Consider the following 14,950-nt stretch of genomic DNA (forward strand, 5'->3'; position numbering starts at 1 on the left):
GGGGTGAGAGGTTTTTTAGGAGAGTGGATGAAAGGGAGCAGACTATAGTAAATTAGTATTTGGATACTTGGAACTGTTCTAATGCATCCTAGGTCCTCAGTTGGCTATTTCTCTTCTGTTTATATACTTTAAAAAAATCTTTGTATCTTGAAATAATTTGAAACTGCAAGTACTTCAGTGTATTCTTTACCTGAATGTATAATATTCACAAATTTTCTGTATCACTATATATGTACTATAACCTATTTTTTTCAGAACCATTGGAGAGTCATAAACAATACAACTCTTTATCTCTTAATATTATAGTGTATATTTCCCAAGAACATTGTTTTAACCACGATATAATGATCAAATTCAGGAAATTTAACATGACCCTATACTTTCGTCTGAAGGCTCTATTCTTAAGTTGTGGATTGTCCCAACAATGCGTTTTCCCCTTCCAGTATGAGAGTCTAGTCCCAGATCATGTATTACGTTTTGTTGTCGTATCTTTTTGTCTCCTTTGTTCTAAGCTAACTCCAAGACTTCCCTGCTGGTCCAGTAGTTAAGACTCTGAGCTTCTAATGCAGAAGTTTGATTCCTGGCTGGAGAACTAAGATCCCACATGCCGTGTGGCATGGCCAAAGACTAAATTAATTAATTAATTAAAATAGTTCCTCAGCCTTTCTTTATCATTAGCTTTGACATTAAAAAAAAGTACAGGCCAGTTGTATTATAGAACGTTCATCAGCTTGTTTTTTCCTGCTGCTTCCTCAGCTGGATTCAGGTTATGCATTCTAAGCTGTAATATGATTTGCCATGTGTGTCCTTTCAGAGAAGCACATCCCAAGGTCTATAATGTCCATCTGCTCCTTACTGGTGATGTAACTTGCATCAAGGTCAAAAGTGGTCAAGGTGGTATCTGGTTTCTCCATGGCATAGTTACAATTATTCCCTTTGCATCTAATAATCTGAGGAGACATTCTGAGATTTTGCAAATGTCCTGTTCCTCTTCATATTTTCCCCACCTAGACTTAGCATCCTCTCATATATCTTGCCAAGCCACCTTTTAGTATAATGGTTGCCAAATGGTAGTTTTGTAACTCCAACACTCCCTCCACTTTTACAATTTGGGATTTGTATGGGACTATAACGAAGAGCCCTCCCTTCTCCTTACTAATTTAGTCGTCTATATTTTTTCAACATGGACACTTGTTTTATTCAGTAATTTTTAATCCATTTATATCTTTACTTATTTTTTAATGCTCAAATTGTCCCAGTTTGACCACAGAGAGCTCCTTTTATCTGGCTCCCATGTCCTTTGCTGCTACTGCTGCTGCTAAGTCGCTTCAGTCGTGTCCGACTCTGTGCAACCCCATAGACGGCAGCTCACCAGGCTCTCCCGTGCCTGGGATTCTCCAGGCAAGAACACTGGAGTGCGTTTCCATTTCCTTCTCCAATGCATGCACACATGCTCACTCACTTCAGTCGTGTCCAACTCTGTACGACCCTATGGATTGCAACTCACCAGGCTCTTCCGTCCACGGGATTTTCCAGGCAAGAGTACTGGAGTGGGGTGCCATTGCCTTCTCTGCCCATGTCCTTTAGACATGTCTTAAAACAAAAACACACAGCTTTTGTTTCTGGCACAGCAAAACCCTTGTCCCTTCTCTGCCCAGTCTTGCAATCTGCAAGGAACCCTGATTCCTTTTAGTGAAGAGCGGCATTTAGAAACCACAACCTAGGCACAGGTGTGTTCATTGACACTGGATGTATTCATGTACTCTTAAAATGTATACTAACATCCTTGGGAGCTCCTAACCCATCTTAACCGTGCTGAGGGAAACCAAGGACCAGAGCTTTAAAGGGGGAAATGATGTACCCCTGGGAGCTGGCACGGGAATAGCAGATAGAATGGACTGATAACCGAGGATGGTAGTGGGGGAGGTGAGGTACAGAGTTGGGGTGCTTAGTTTATTCATCTTTTTTTCCTTTTGCATTTTTAAAAATACATTTATCTATTTATTTGGCTACACCAGGTCTTATTTGCAGCATTCAGGATCTTTAGTTGTGGCATATGGGATCTAGTTCCCCAACCAAGGATTGAACCTAGGCCCCCTGCATTGGGAGCATGGCGTCTTAGCCACCAGACCACCAGGGAAGACCCTTGCATTTTTTAAATCTTTAAAAAAATTTTTCAAAAATTAGAGTATAATTGCTTTACAATGTTGTGTTAGTTTTGCTGTACAACAATGTGAATCAGCTATATGTATACATATATCCCCTCTCTCTTGAGCCTCCCTCCCATTCCCCGCATCTCACCATGATTCATCTCTTTTTTTAGAGAGGGTTTTTTTTTTTTTTTTTAATGTTAAGTGAAGAACCTTGCTGATTGGGTTTTTTATAAAGTGGCATTTCTCTTATAGACCCTGGTTTAGCATTAGCATTCCAAGTGTCATATAATTTTCCATCTTAGAGTTGAGAGGCCAGCACAGGAACTTGTCTGGTACAACTTCGGTCTGTAGGTAGATTTTTAAAACCTTTATTTTACAAATAAGGCAGCTGTGGCTAGGCAAAGTTCAGATTCTTAACAAGGTCATGAAAGTGTCTCTTAAGCAGAGGATGTATTTAGTTCTAAAGAGGAATATCATTTGTTTGTATAAGCCACCATCTCTTTAATTTTATCCCCCCAATGCAATAGTTCTGTGCTTTCTTTTCTATGCTGATACTGTTTTAGTTCTTGAGATCCAGTTTCCGCCTGTTAGAAAAATCCGGTAGTCTGATGGCCTAGTTTTGAAAATTTCCTGAAGTACATTTTTAGCAAGTTCTCTGGTGCCAACATAATGAGCTTGCACATTTCCTTAGTTTGTAGCATGTTATTTTTAGCTCTTTCTTATTACCATATACATTTTAAAGTTGGCTCAGAGGTTTAAGTGTTTTTACTGTCAACTGGAGGTGTGTGGTGCTGTTCCCTTCTGCTACATACTGTCACACATTAGTGCTGAGACAGGGCCATGTCCTGAACGGAACTTCAATTACAATGGAAGCTTTGATTACTACAAAGCTCCAGTAATCAAGACAGTGCGGGCTACAGGATAGACATGCAGGTCAGTGGAATAGACTGAGACTCTAGAAATAAACCCTCACATTTGCACTTAATTGATTTTCAATGACGATGCCAAGACAATTCATTAGGGGAAAGAATAGTCTTTTTCAATAAATGATGCTGGGACAACTGGATATCCATGTGCAGAGTTTAACCCCTTTGTCACATTATACACAAAAGTTAACTCAGATCATAGGACTAAATGTAAGAGCTGTGCCGTGCTTAGTTGTGTTTGACTTTTTGTGACCCCATAGACTGTAGCCCGCCAGGCTCCTCCGTCCCTGGGGATTCTCCAGGCAAGAATACTGGAGCCGTGCCCTCCTCCAGGACATCTTCCCAGTCCTGGGATCGAACCCACGTCTCCCACATTGCAGGCAGATTCTTTTACTGTCTGAGCCACCACAGAAGCCAAAGAATACTGGAGTGGGTAGCCTATCCCTTCTCCGGGGGATCTTCCCCACCTAGAAATCAAACCGAGGTTTCCTGCATTTAGGGCGGATTCTTTACCACCTGAGCTACGAAATGTAAGAGCTAAAACTATGAAACTCTGGGAAGAAAATAGAGGAGTAAATCTTTGTGAGCTTGGGGTAGGAAAAGACTTCTTACGTATGACACCAAAGCACAAGCAACCAAAGAAAAAATAGATACTTTTTCTTTTTCTTAGCAAAAATTTAAAAATTTCGTACTTCAAAGTTTGTGCATCAAGGAGGTGAAAAGACAGCCTAAAGAATGGAAGAAGACATTTGCAGTCATATATCTGAGAGGGACTTCCGTCTAGAGTAGACGAAAAAATCTTACAACTCAGTAATAAAAGACAAATAACTCACTTTAAAAATGGGCAAGAATTGGGACTTCCCTAGTGGTCCAGTGGCTAAGACTTTGCGTTCCCAATGCAAAGAGCCTGGGTTAGATCCCTGGTCAGAGAACTAGATCCCACATGCTGCGACTGAAGATCCTTCGTGCCACAACCAAGACTGAAGATTCTGCTTGCTGCAACTAAGCCATGGTGCAGCCAAAAAAAAAAAAGGGATCTGAACAGACATTTCTCCAAAGAAGATACATAAATGGCTAATAAGCTCGTGACGAAATGCTCAACATCATCAGTTATCAGGGAGCAAGATAACACTTCATACCCACTAAGACGGCTGTAATTAAAAAGAGAAATAGCAAGTGTTGGTGAGGATGTGGAGAAACTGGAGCCTCCTACACTTCTGGTGGGATTATAACCTGAATCCACTTTGTTAGAGTCCAGTTGTTAGAAAACAACTGCCCAAAAAGGGAATGGGTACAAGATTTTTTGAGACAGTGATGAAAATGTACTAAAATGAATGAATTCTGGTGATGGTGCACAAATCTGTGAATGTACTAAAATTATTCATTTCTACCCTTTTAAAGTAGATAAAGTAAATGGTATGTAAATTATATTTGAATAAAGATGATGAAAACCTCATCTACACATATCCTTTCTCTAAATCAGGGGCAAGGCAAAGATGTCCACATTCACTCATTCTATTTAAAGTTGTGCTAGAGGTTCTACCCAGGCGATTAGGTGAGAAAAATAGAGGACATAGCAATTGGAAAGGAAAAAGAAAAATTGTCTTTATTTTCAGGTGATAGAATCATCTATGTAGAACATTCTGATGAAGCTGCAAAATGCTAGTATTAGCAGACCTAGTTTAGAAAGATTACAAGGCACAAGATATAAAATTCAGAAATTAATTTTCTATATACTAGCAACAGACTATTGGAAGTTGAAATGAAAAGATTATCATTTACAATATCACCAAAAATGAAATACTTAGGGACAACTCTGACAAAAGATGTGGAAATTCTGTACACTGAAAACTAGAAACATTGCTAAGAGAAATGAAGCAAGATTAAATGGAGAGGCATACCATGTTTATGGATTGAAAGACAGTATTGCTGAGGTATCAGTTCTCCTCAAACTGATCTAGAAAGTCAGTGTAATCTCAATCAAAATCCTAGCATAATTTTTGTGGAAATTAACAGTTGATTCAAAAATTCATGTGGGGGGACTTGCCTGGTGGCCCCGTGGTTAAGAATCTGCCGGCCAATGCAGAGGACATGGGTTTGATCCAGGAAGATCCCACATGCTTCGGAGCAGCTAAGCCTGTGCACCGCAACTAGTGAGCCCATGTGCCACACCTACTGAAGCCTGCGTGCCTAGAGCTCGCGTTCTGCAACAAGAGGAGCCGCTGCAACTAGAGAGTAACCCCTGCTGGCTGCAACTAGAGAAAGCCAGAAAGACAGTGTGGTATTAGCATAATAATAGATCAATGGGACAGAAATCAGAGTCCAGAAATAGATCCATACATATAGGATGAGTTGGTTTTTGACAAAGTTACAAAGGCAATACAGTGGAGAAATTAGTCTTCTTCAACAAATGGAACAACTGGCTATTTATATACAAAGTTAAGTTAAATATCTCCTGCTCTTAATATGTGAGAAAATCTCATGCATTGATGGTAAACATGTAAATGACTCCAAGTCTAGCTATCCTGGAGAACTTCTGGCTGCTCTTAGTAAATTTAGTAAAATTAAATATGTCTTAAGAACCAGTTCCTAGGAAATCCGAAAGAGAACCCCAGTCTCCTCAGGCCCATACTAAATGTCACTGCAGGGACTTCCCTGGTGGCCCAGTGGTTGACTTTGCCTTCCACTGCAAGGGTTGTAGGTTTGATCCCTGCTCGGGGAGCTAAGATCCCATGTGCCTTGCAGCTGGAAAACCAAATCATAGAGCAGAAACAATATTGTAACAAATTTAATAAAGACTTTAAAATGATCCACATTCCAAAGTAAATGTCCGCTACTAAGTGTCCAAGGAGGGCTTCCCTGGTGGCTCAGACAGTAAAGCATCTGTCTGCAGTGCGGGAGACCCGGGTTTGATCCCTGGATTGGGAAGATCCCCTGGAGAAGGAAATGACAGCCCACTCCAGTACTCTTGCCTGGAAAATCCTATGGATGGAGGAGCCTGGTAGGCTACAGTCCATGGGGTCACAAAGAGTAGGACACGACTGAGCGACTTCATTTCACTTCAAATGTCCAAGAGACATATAAAATACGGTACATAAGTATGATGGAAGGAACTGTTAGCAGAAATTAACTAAATTTACTTGTAACCTTGGTGGAGGAGGTGGCCTGGATAGAGCCCAGCTGTGTACAAGTGTCGGTATTAAGAACAAATGGGAGAACCCAATGTAAGATGAGGCGATGATACCTCCCTGGAACTGGATTACTTTCCGTGCCCCCCAAAACAGTATCATTTTGAAGAAGATGAAGGAGGAGGACTTGGATTGTTATATTCTAACACAGTGGTTTTCACATTGTGGTTCCTGGATCAGCAGCAATAGCGTTCTCTGGGAACTGGTTAGTAATGCAAATTCTTAAACACCACCCCAGACCACATGAATCAGAAGTTCCTGGGATAAGATTCAACCATCCATATTTACAAGCCCTGGAGATGATTCTAATGCATGCTCGAATTTGAGAACCACTGTTCTAAGGGAATTTTTTACTCCCATCTCTGAACACTTTTCTCTCTTTAGCCAAATTGCTGCTGGGGCCAGTGGGCAGAGTATGCAAGCGTAGGCTTGGACTTGGCATTAGTCTGGGGAAGGCCTGGTGTGGAGACAGGTGAGGAGTTTCCTCATTTTCACCACACAGGAGCCTGGAGAGCAGCTCTGGAGAGCCCTGGGGCAGAGGTCAGGACGGTGGGCATATTGTAAGCGCATGACTCAGAAGGCCTTGGCCCTACAGGAATGAGATCATTACAGCCAGTCTTGCCCACCAGACAGCGCAGGAACCACTGAAGAGGTCTGTGACAACTCAAGGAAACTTTAGGAGCAGCTAAAAAGATTCAAGGAGTGTACTAAAAATTTACTTTCTGAAACTAAAACTATTATTTTCAACAACAACAACAAGAATCAGCATATTTATTGAAAGAAAGAAGTCTGTTCACCGCCGGGACTCCGATTAGTGGCTTGGCAGAACAAGTGGAAAAATATTTCAAAGCACAGAGCAGTAATACAAAGAAATGGAAATAATGAGGAAAATATGAGACTTGGAGAATAGACTCAGTAATCCTAACATTCAAATATATTAGTTCCAAAAAAAAAAAAAACAGGCATAAAAGAAGGAGAGGCAATAATTTAAAAATAGGATATTTTGCTGACCCGAAGAAAGTTCTGCCTTGCGACTGAAAGGGCACACAGGAAGATACAAAAAGAGAAGGGAGACATCTATGCTTGGAACTCCTGAATTCCAAGATTAAAGAAAGACATTTTCAAGTATCTAGACAGAAAGAACAAGTTATCTACAAAGCAAAAAGAATCAGATTGACACAGAACTCTTCATCTGCAGCGCTGAAATCTAACAGTTGCACATATATTGAGAGAAAAGGATGGCTACCCCGGAATCTCATACCCAGCTGAGGAAGCGTTCAACTGTTAGTGCAAAAGAAAGGTACATGGAGATATAAAGGATTCCGAGGGTATATCAATTCCATTTCTCACCTGGGGAAAATACTCAAGAAAATTTTGGTTAGAGAACAGAGAAGTAAAGACAAGGGAAGATGAAAAGGAGAAAGAACAAATCTGGTAAAATATTATACTGTTAAATGTTTATAGAGATTGATAGGCATCTAATTATATCTAGAACCATAAATATACTATTTCAGCAAAACCTAGGAATCAGAAGCAGAGTGAAAGAGGTAAGTAAAAGAATTCTAAAAGTCTCTTTTATTGAAGTGAAAGTGACAGGAAATAAAACACATTCATGAAAGAAATAATTGGTATATTTTCAAATAATGGTAAAGAAATACATATTTGATTATCAATGCTGGAAAGGAAGATTACTATCAAAGGAATGGAGAAGTATAGTATTAATAGAACTTTCAAATTAGCAAGGAAGGAGAGGAAATACAATGAATAACGACTTGCTCAAAACAGCAAAAGCATAGAAAGATTGAAGAACAATAAAATAGAATAAAATCTGGGACTTCCCTGGTGGTCCAGTGGCCAGAACTTCATGCTTGCAATGCAGGGGGTGCAGGTTCGATTACTGGTAGAAGAATGAAGACCCTGAATGAGGCCAGTGTAGCCAAAAAAAGAAAAAAGAGATGAAATCAAATGTGCCATTCATTCCACTTGTGGAATCATAATTAATTCAGAAGAACACAGAGAAGAGGCAAAAGGGAGCAAAGAACAGATGGGACAGATGGAAAACAATAGAAAGATGGTAGATTTAAACCACATCAATAATCATATTAAGTGTAAATTGTTTAAGGACTTCCCTGAGGGTACAGTAGGTAGGAATTAGCCTGCCAATGCAGGGACCATAGGTTCAGTGCCCAGTCTGGGAAGATTCCACATGCCATGAAGCAAGTAAAGCCTGTATGCCACAACGACTAAGCTCCTGCTCACCAGAGCCTGTGCTCTGCAGCAAGAGAAACCACGGCAGTGAGAGGCCTGCGCACCGCAACTGCAGAAAGCCCACAGGCAGCAGCGAAGACCCAGTGCAACCATAAATAAGTAGATAATAATAAAATGAGTGTAAATGGTTTAAGCATTGCAATTTAAAGGCAAATATTATTACATGTGATTAAAAAAGCAAGCCCAACTATATTCTACTCACAAGAAACCCGTTTTAAAGAAACAAATACATTAAAAGTAGAATGATGAAAAAAACAGAATGATGGAAGATACAGCGTGCTAACGCTAACTGGAAGACAGGCGTGTGATTATAATAATATGAGATGAGATAGATTTCAAAGCCAAGTATTTCACAAGGGACAAAAACGGCTGTTTTATAATGATAAAGAGGTCAGTTCCTTAAAAGGGCGTAACCTAATGTTTATGCAATTTCAAAAAGAGCTTCTCAGACTCACAGACGCAACAGTTAATAGCAGTTACCAGTGAAGGTGGAAGGTCAGGCTAGGGGTGGGGGAGCGGGAGGCACAGACTCTCGGGTGTAAGGTATGCTCAAGGATGGATTGTACAACGTGAGGAATACAGCCAATGTTTTCTAGTAACTGTAAATGGAAACTAACCTTTAAAAATTGTGTAACAATTTAAAAACTACTTTTAAAAGAGCTTCAAAAATATGTGAAACTAAAACCAAATATAAAAATCCACAATTATTATCTCTCTTTCAGTAATTGATAGAACATTTGAAAAGTCAGTAAGGACATAGAAAATTGAACAATACCAATAAATAATTTGACCTAATTGATATTTATAGATACTCCACCCAACAACATATTGTTTCCAAGTGCCCACTAGACATTTACAAGATAGACCACATTCTGGACAGTAAAACAAGTCTCAGTTCAGTTCAGTTCAGTCGCTCAGTCGTGTCCAACTCTTTGCGACCCCATGAATTGCAGCACGCCAGGCCTTCCTGTCCATCACAAACTCCCGGAGTTCACTCAGACTCACGTCCATTGAGTCAGTGATGCCATCCAGCCATCTCATCCTCTGTCGTCCCCTTCTCCTCCTGCTCCTAATCCCTCCCAGCATCAGAGTCTTTTCCAATGAGTCAACTCTTTGCGTGAGGTGGCCAAAGTACTGCAGTTTCAGCTTTAGCATCATTCCTTCCAAAGAAATCCCAGGGCTGATCTTCAGAATGGACTGGTTGGATCTCCTTGCAGTCCAAGGGACTCTCAAGAATCTTCTCCAACACCACAGTTCAAAAGTATCAATTCTTCGGCGCTCAGCCTTCTTCACAGTCCAACTCTCACATCCATACATGACCATAGGAAAAACCATAGCCTTGACTAGACGGACCTTTGTTGGCAAAGTAATGTCTCTGCTTTTCAATATGCTATCTAGGTTGGTCATAACTTTCCTTCCAATGAGTAAGCGTCTTTTAATTTCATGGCTGCAGTCACCATCTGCAGTGATTTTGGAGCCCAGAAAAATAAAGTCTGACACTGTTTCCACTGTTTCCCCATCTATTTCCCATGAAGTGATGGGACCAGATGCCATGATCTTCGTTTTCTGAATGTTGAGCTTTAAGCCAACTTTTTCACTCTCCACTTTCACTTTCATCAAGAGGCTTTTTAGTTCTTCTTCACTTTCTCTCATAAGGGTGGTGTCATCTGCATATCTGAGGTTATTGGCATTTCTCCTGGCAATCTTGATTCCAGCTTGTGTTTCTTCCAGTCCAGCGTTTCTCATGATGTACTCTGCATATAAGTTAAATAAGCAGGGTGACAATATACAGCCTTGACGTACTCCTTTTCCTATTTGGAACCAGTCTGTTGTTCCATGTCCAGTTCTAACTGTTGCTTCCTGACCTGCATACAGATTTCTCAAGAGGCAGATCAGGTGGTCTGGTATTCCCATCTCTTTCAGAATTTTCCACAGTTTATTGTGATCCACACAGTCAAAAGCTTTGGCATAGTCAATAAAGCAGAAATAGATGTTTTTCTGGAACTCTCTTGCTTTTTCCATGATCCAGCGGATGTTGGCAATTTGATCTCTGGTTCCTCTGCCTTTTCGAAAACCAGCTTGAACATCGGGAAGTTCACGGTTCACGTATTGCTGAAGCCTGGCTTGGAGAATTTTGAGCATTAGTTTACTAGCATCAGTAAGTTTAAAACAATGCCGATCAAACAAAGCATGTTCTCTGATAAAAAATGATTTAAATTCGAAATATAAAACAGAGGGACTCCCCTGGTGGTACAGTGGTTAAGAATCTGCCTTGCAGTGTGGGGGAAATGGGTTTGATCCCTGGTCCAGGAAGATCCCACATGCCACGGAATGACTAAGCCCGTACACCAGAGCTCCTGAGCCCATGTGGCACGACTGCTGAAGCCTGCACACCCTAGAGCCTGTGCCCTGCAACAAGAGAAGCCGGTGCAAAGAGAAGCCCTTGCGCCACAGCTAGACAGCCTGCATGCAGCAACAAAGACCAGCACAGCCAAAATAAATAAACATTAAGATATATTTTTAAAAAATAAAGCAGATATCTGGAAAGTCCCCTAAATATTAGGAAATGAAGGCACATACTTCAAAACCACCCACAGACCAAAGATGAAAAGTGAAAATATGAAGCATTAATATTTTGAACTGAATGAAACATATCCAGATTTTTGGGAGGCACGTAAAGCACTGCTTGGAGACAAATTTACACACCAAACACCTATATTATAAAGAAGAAAAGATTTTGAAGACCTCAGCTTTTGCCTTAAAATATTGGAAAGGAGAGAAAATTAAGCCCAAAGTAAGAAACAAGGGAGTTAAAAAGATCATAGCAGAAATCAGTGAAGTTGGAAACAGAAAAACAATAGAGAAACTCAATGCACCCAAAAAATGTTTTTTTGTGTGAAGATGAATAAAATTGATAAACCGAAGTCATACATTATCAAGGAAAAAAAAAAGAGAGAACACCCAATTACCAATATCAGAAATGAAAGAACTTCCCTGGTGGTCCAGTGGTTAAGGCTCCATGCTCCCAATGCAGGGGGCATCGGTTCGATCCCTGGTGGAGAGATCCCGCATGCCTGCATGCCCCTTGGCATGGCCAAAAAAAAAAAAAAGACAATAAACGCGAGAATGGACGTAACCACAAATGTTACAGACATGGAAAAGAATGAAGGAATATTATAAATAAAATTTTGCTCATAAATTAAAAAAAGATCCTTATGTATTTGGCTGCATCAGGTCTCAGTCGCAGCACTGGGGGCCGCCCTTCTGGCCCACAGGCTCTCTAGCTGTGGTGGGCGGGCTTGCAGCACCCAGGCCCAGCAGTTTCTGCGTACTGGCTTAGTTGCCCTACAGCACCTGGGATCCTTGTTTCCTGACCGAGGATCAAACCGGTGTCCTCTAAATTGCATGGCAGATTCTTAACCACTGCACCACCAGGAAAGTCCTGAATCTTGCCCATAAATTTGACAATACAGATGAAATGGACAATTTCCTTGGAAGTCACAAACTACTAGAGCTCAGGTAAGAGGAAATAGGTAGCCTGAAAAACCCTAAGTATATTTAAGAACTTGAACTTTGAAAACCTTTTTCCAAAGAAAACTCTGGTCTCAGGTGACTTTACTGCTGAACTCTACCATACATTTAATTTTTTTAAATGGCACTTCTACACAAACTCAGAAAATCAGTGAAGGGAGTATTTCCCAACTAATTCTGAGGCCAGAATTGCACTAAAATCAAAATAAAGGAGTTACAAGAAAATTACAGATCAATAGCTATGAATAAAGCTAGTGGAGGTGATGGAATTCCAGCTGAGCTATTTCAAATCCTGAAAGATGATGCTGTGAAAGTGGTGCACTCAATATGCCAGCAGATTTGGAGGACTCAGCAGTGGCCACAGGACTGGAAAAAGTCAGTTTTCATTCCAATCCCAAAGAAAGGCAATGCCAAAGAGTGCTCAAAATACCTCACAATTGCACTCATCTCACACGCTAGTAAAGTAATGCTCCAAATTCTCCAAGCCAGGCTTCAGCAATACGTGAACCATGAACTTCCAGATGTTCAAGCTGGTTTTCGAAAAGGCAGAGGAACCAGAGATCAAATTGCCAACATCCGCTGGATCATGGAAAAAGCAAGAGAGTTCCAGTAAAACATCTATTTCTGCTTTATTGAATATGCCAAAGCCTTTGACTGTGTGGATCACAATAAACTGTGGAAAATTCTGAAAGAGATGGGAATACCAGACCACCTGACCTGCCTCTTGAGAAATCTGTATGCAGGTCAGGAAGCAACAGTTAGAACTGGACATGGAACAACAGACTGGTTCCAAATAGGAAAAGGAGTACGTCAAGGCTGTATATTGTCACCCTGCTTATTTAACTTATATGCAGAGTATATCATGAGAAACGCTGGACTGGAAGAAACACAAGCTGGAATCAAGATTGCCAGGAGAAATGTCAATAACCTCAGATATGCAGATGACACTACCTTTATGGCAGAAAGTGAAGAGGAACTCAAAAGCCTCTTGATGAAAGTGAAAGTGGAGAGTGAACAAGTTGGCTTAAAGCTCAACATTCAGAAAACAAAGATCATGGCATCCGGTCCCATCACTTCATGGGAAATAGATGGGGAAACAGTGGAAACAGTGTCAGACTTTATTTTTCTGGGCTCCAAAATCACTGCAGATGGTGACTGCAGCCATGAAATTAAAAGACGCTTACTCCTTGGAAGGAAAGTTATGACCAACCTAGACAGCATATTCGAAAGCAGAGACATTACTTTGCCAACAAAGGTCCATCTAGTCAAGGCTATGGTTTTTCCAGTGGTCATGTATGGATGTGAGAGTTGGACTATGAAGAAAGCTGAGTGCTGAAGAATTGATGCTTTTGAACTGTGGTGTTGGAGAAGACTCTTGAGAGTCCCTTGGACTGCAAGGAGATCCAACCAGTCCATCCTAAAGGAGATCAGTCCTGGGTGTTCTTTGGAAGGAATGATGCTAAAGCTGAAACTCCAGTACTTTGGCCACCTCCTGCGAAGAGTTGACTCATTGGAAAAGACTCTGATGCTGGAAGGGATTGGGGGCAGGAGGAGAAGGGGACGACAGAGGATGAGATGGCTGGATGGCATCACTGACTCAATGGACGTGAGTCTGAGTGAACTCCGGGAGTTGGTGATGGACAGGGAGGCCTGGCGTGCTTCGATTCATGGGGTTGCAAAGAGTTGGACACGACTGAGCGACTGAACTGAACTGAGCGACTGAACTGAACTGAATTGAGCCTCTGAGAACAGAGATGCAGAATTATTTTTAAAATTTAGTAAATAGAAACAAATGATACATTTTAAAATGTGACATCACTATGTAGGATTTATTCCAGAATGTTAACTCAATGTAATTTACATACTGAAAGTTTAAAAAAGGAAAAAATATATAATCATCTCAGTAGATGCAGAAAAAGCATTTGACAAAATTAAGCATCCATTTATTTTTATTTTATATTTTGGCCATGATACATGGCTTGCAGAATCCTGGTTCCCTGACCAGGAGGGATTGAACCCGAGGCCACAGCAGTGAAAGCACTGAGTCCTAACTACTGGACTGCCAGGGAATTTCCTAAACATCCATTTCTGGTAAGAAAAAAAGAAAGAAAAATTTTTAGCAAACTAGAAACAGAAAGAAACTTTCTAAACTTCATAAAGGGCATGCATGAAAAACCTACAGCTAACATTAATGTGAAAATCTGAATGCTTGTCCCTGAGATCAAGGCAAAGATGTCTACTATGATTACTTCTCTCCAACGCTGGAGGGTCTAGGTAGTGCAATAAGGCGAGAAAAAGAAATACAAGGCATTAACACTGGAAAGGAAGGAATACAATTATCTTTATTTGCTGATGACATGACCATCTCTGTAGAAAATCCTCTGGAGTCTTCAAAAGTAAGCAACTCCTAAAAATAATTAGTACATTCAACAAGGTTTAAAGATGCAAGGATAATACACAAAAGTCAGTTGACTGGGACTTCCCTGGTGGTGCACCGGTTAAGAGTCCACCTGCCAAGGCAGGGGACACAGATTTGATCTCTAGTCGGGGAGTTTAGATTCCCACAGCTGGGTGGGGGGGCAACTGAGGCCCTGTGCCATGACTACTGAGCCTGTGTGCCCCAGAGCCTCTGCTCCACAGAAGGGAAGCCCGTGCACCACGAGAGAGCACCCCTGCTCACTGCGACTAGAGAAAGCCCATCCTCCGCAATGAAGACCCAGGGCAGCCGGAAAAAGAGCTGACTTCACTGTACCAGCAATTAACAATCAGAAACTGTAATTAAAAATATCATTAAAACATGAAATACTTAGGGGAGATTCTTACAAAATGTGCAAATCCTGTGCACTAAAAACTACAAAATGTTACTGCCATAAACTAGAGAAGA

The sequence above is a fragment of the Bos grunniens genome, chromosome 5 (genome assembly GCF_055505025.1).
Source record: "Bos grunniens cultivar Pamir isolate PY7600 chromosome 5, Bosgru_T2T1.0, whole genome shotgun sequence".
NCBI classification, from domain to species: Eukaryota; Metazoa; Chordata; class Mammalia; order Artiodactyla; family Bovidae; genus Bos; species Bos grunniens.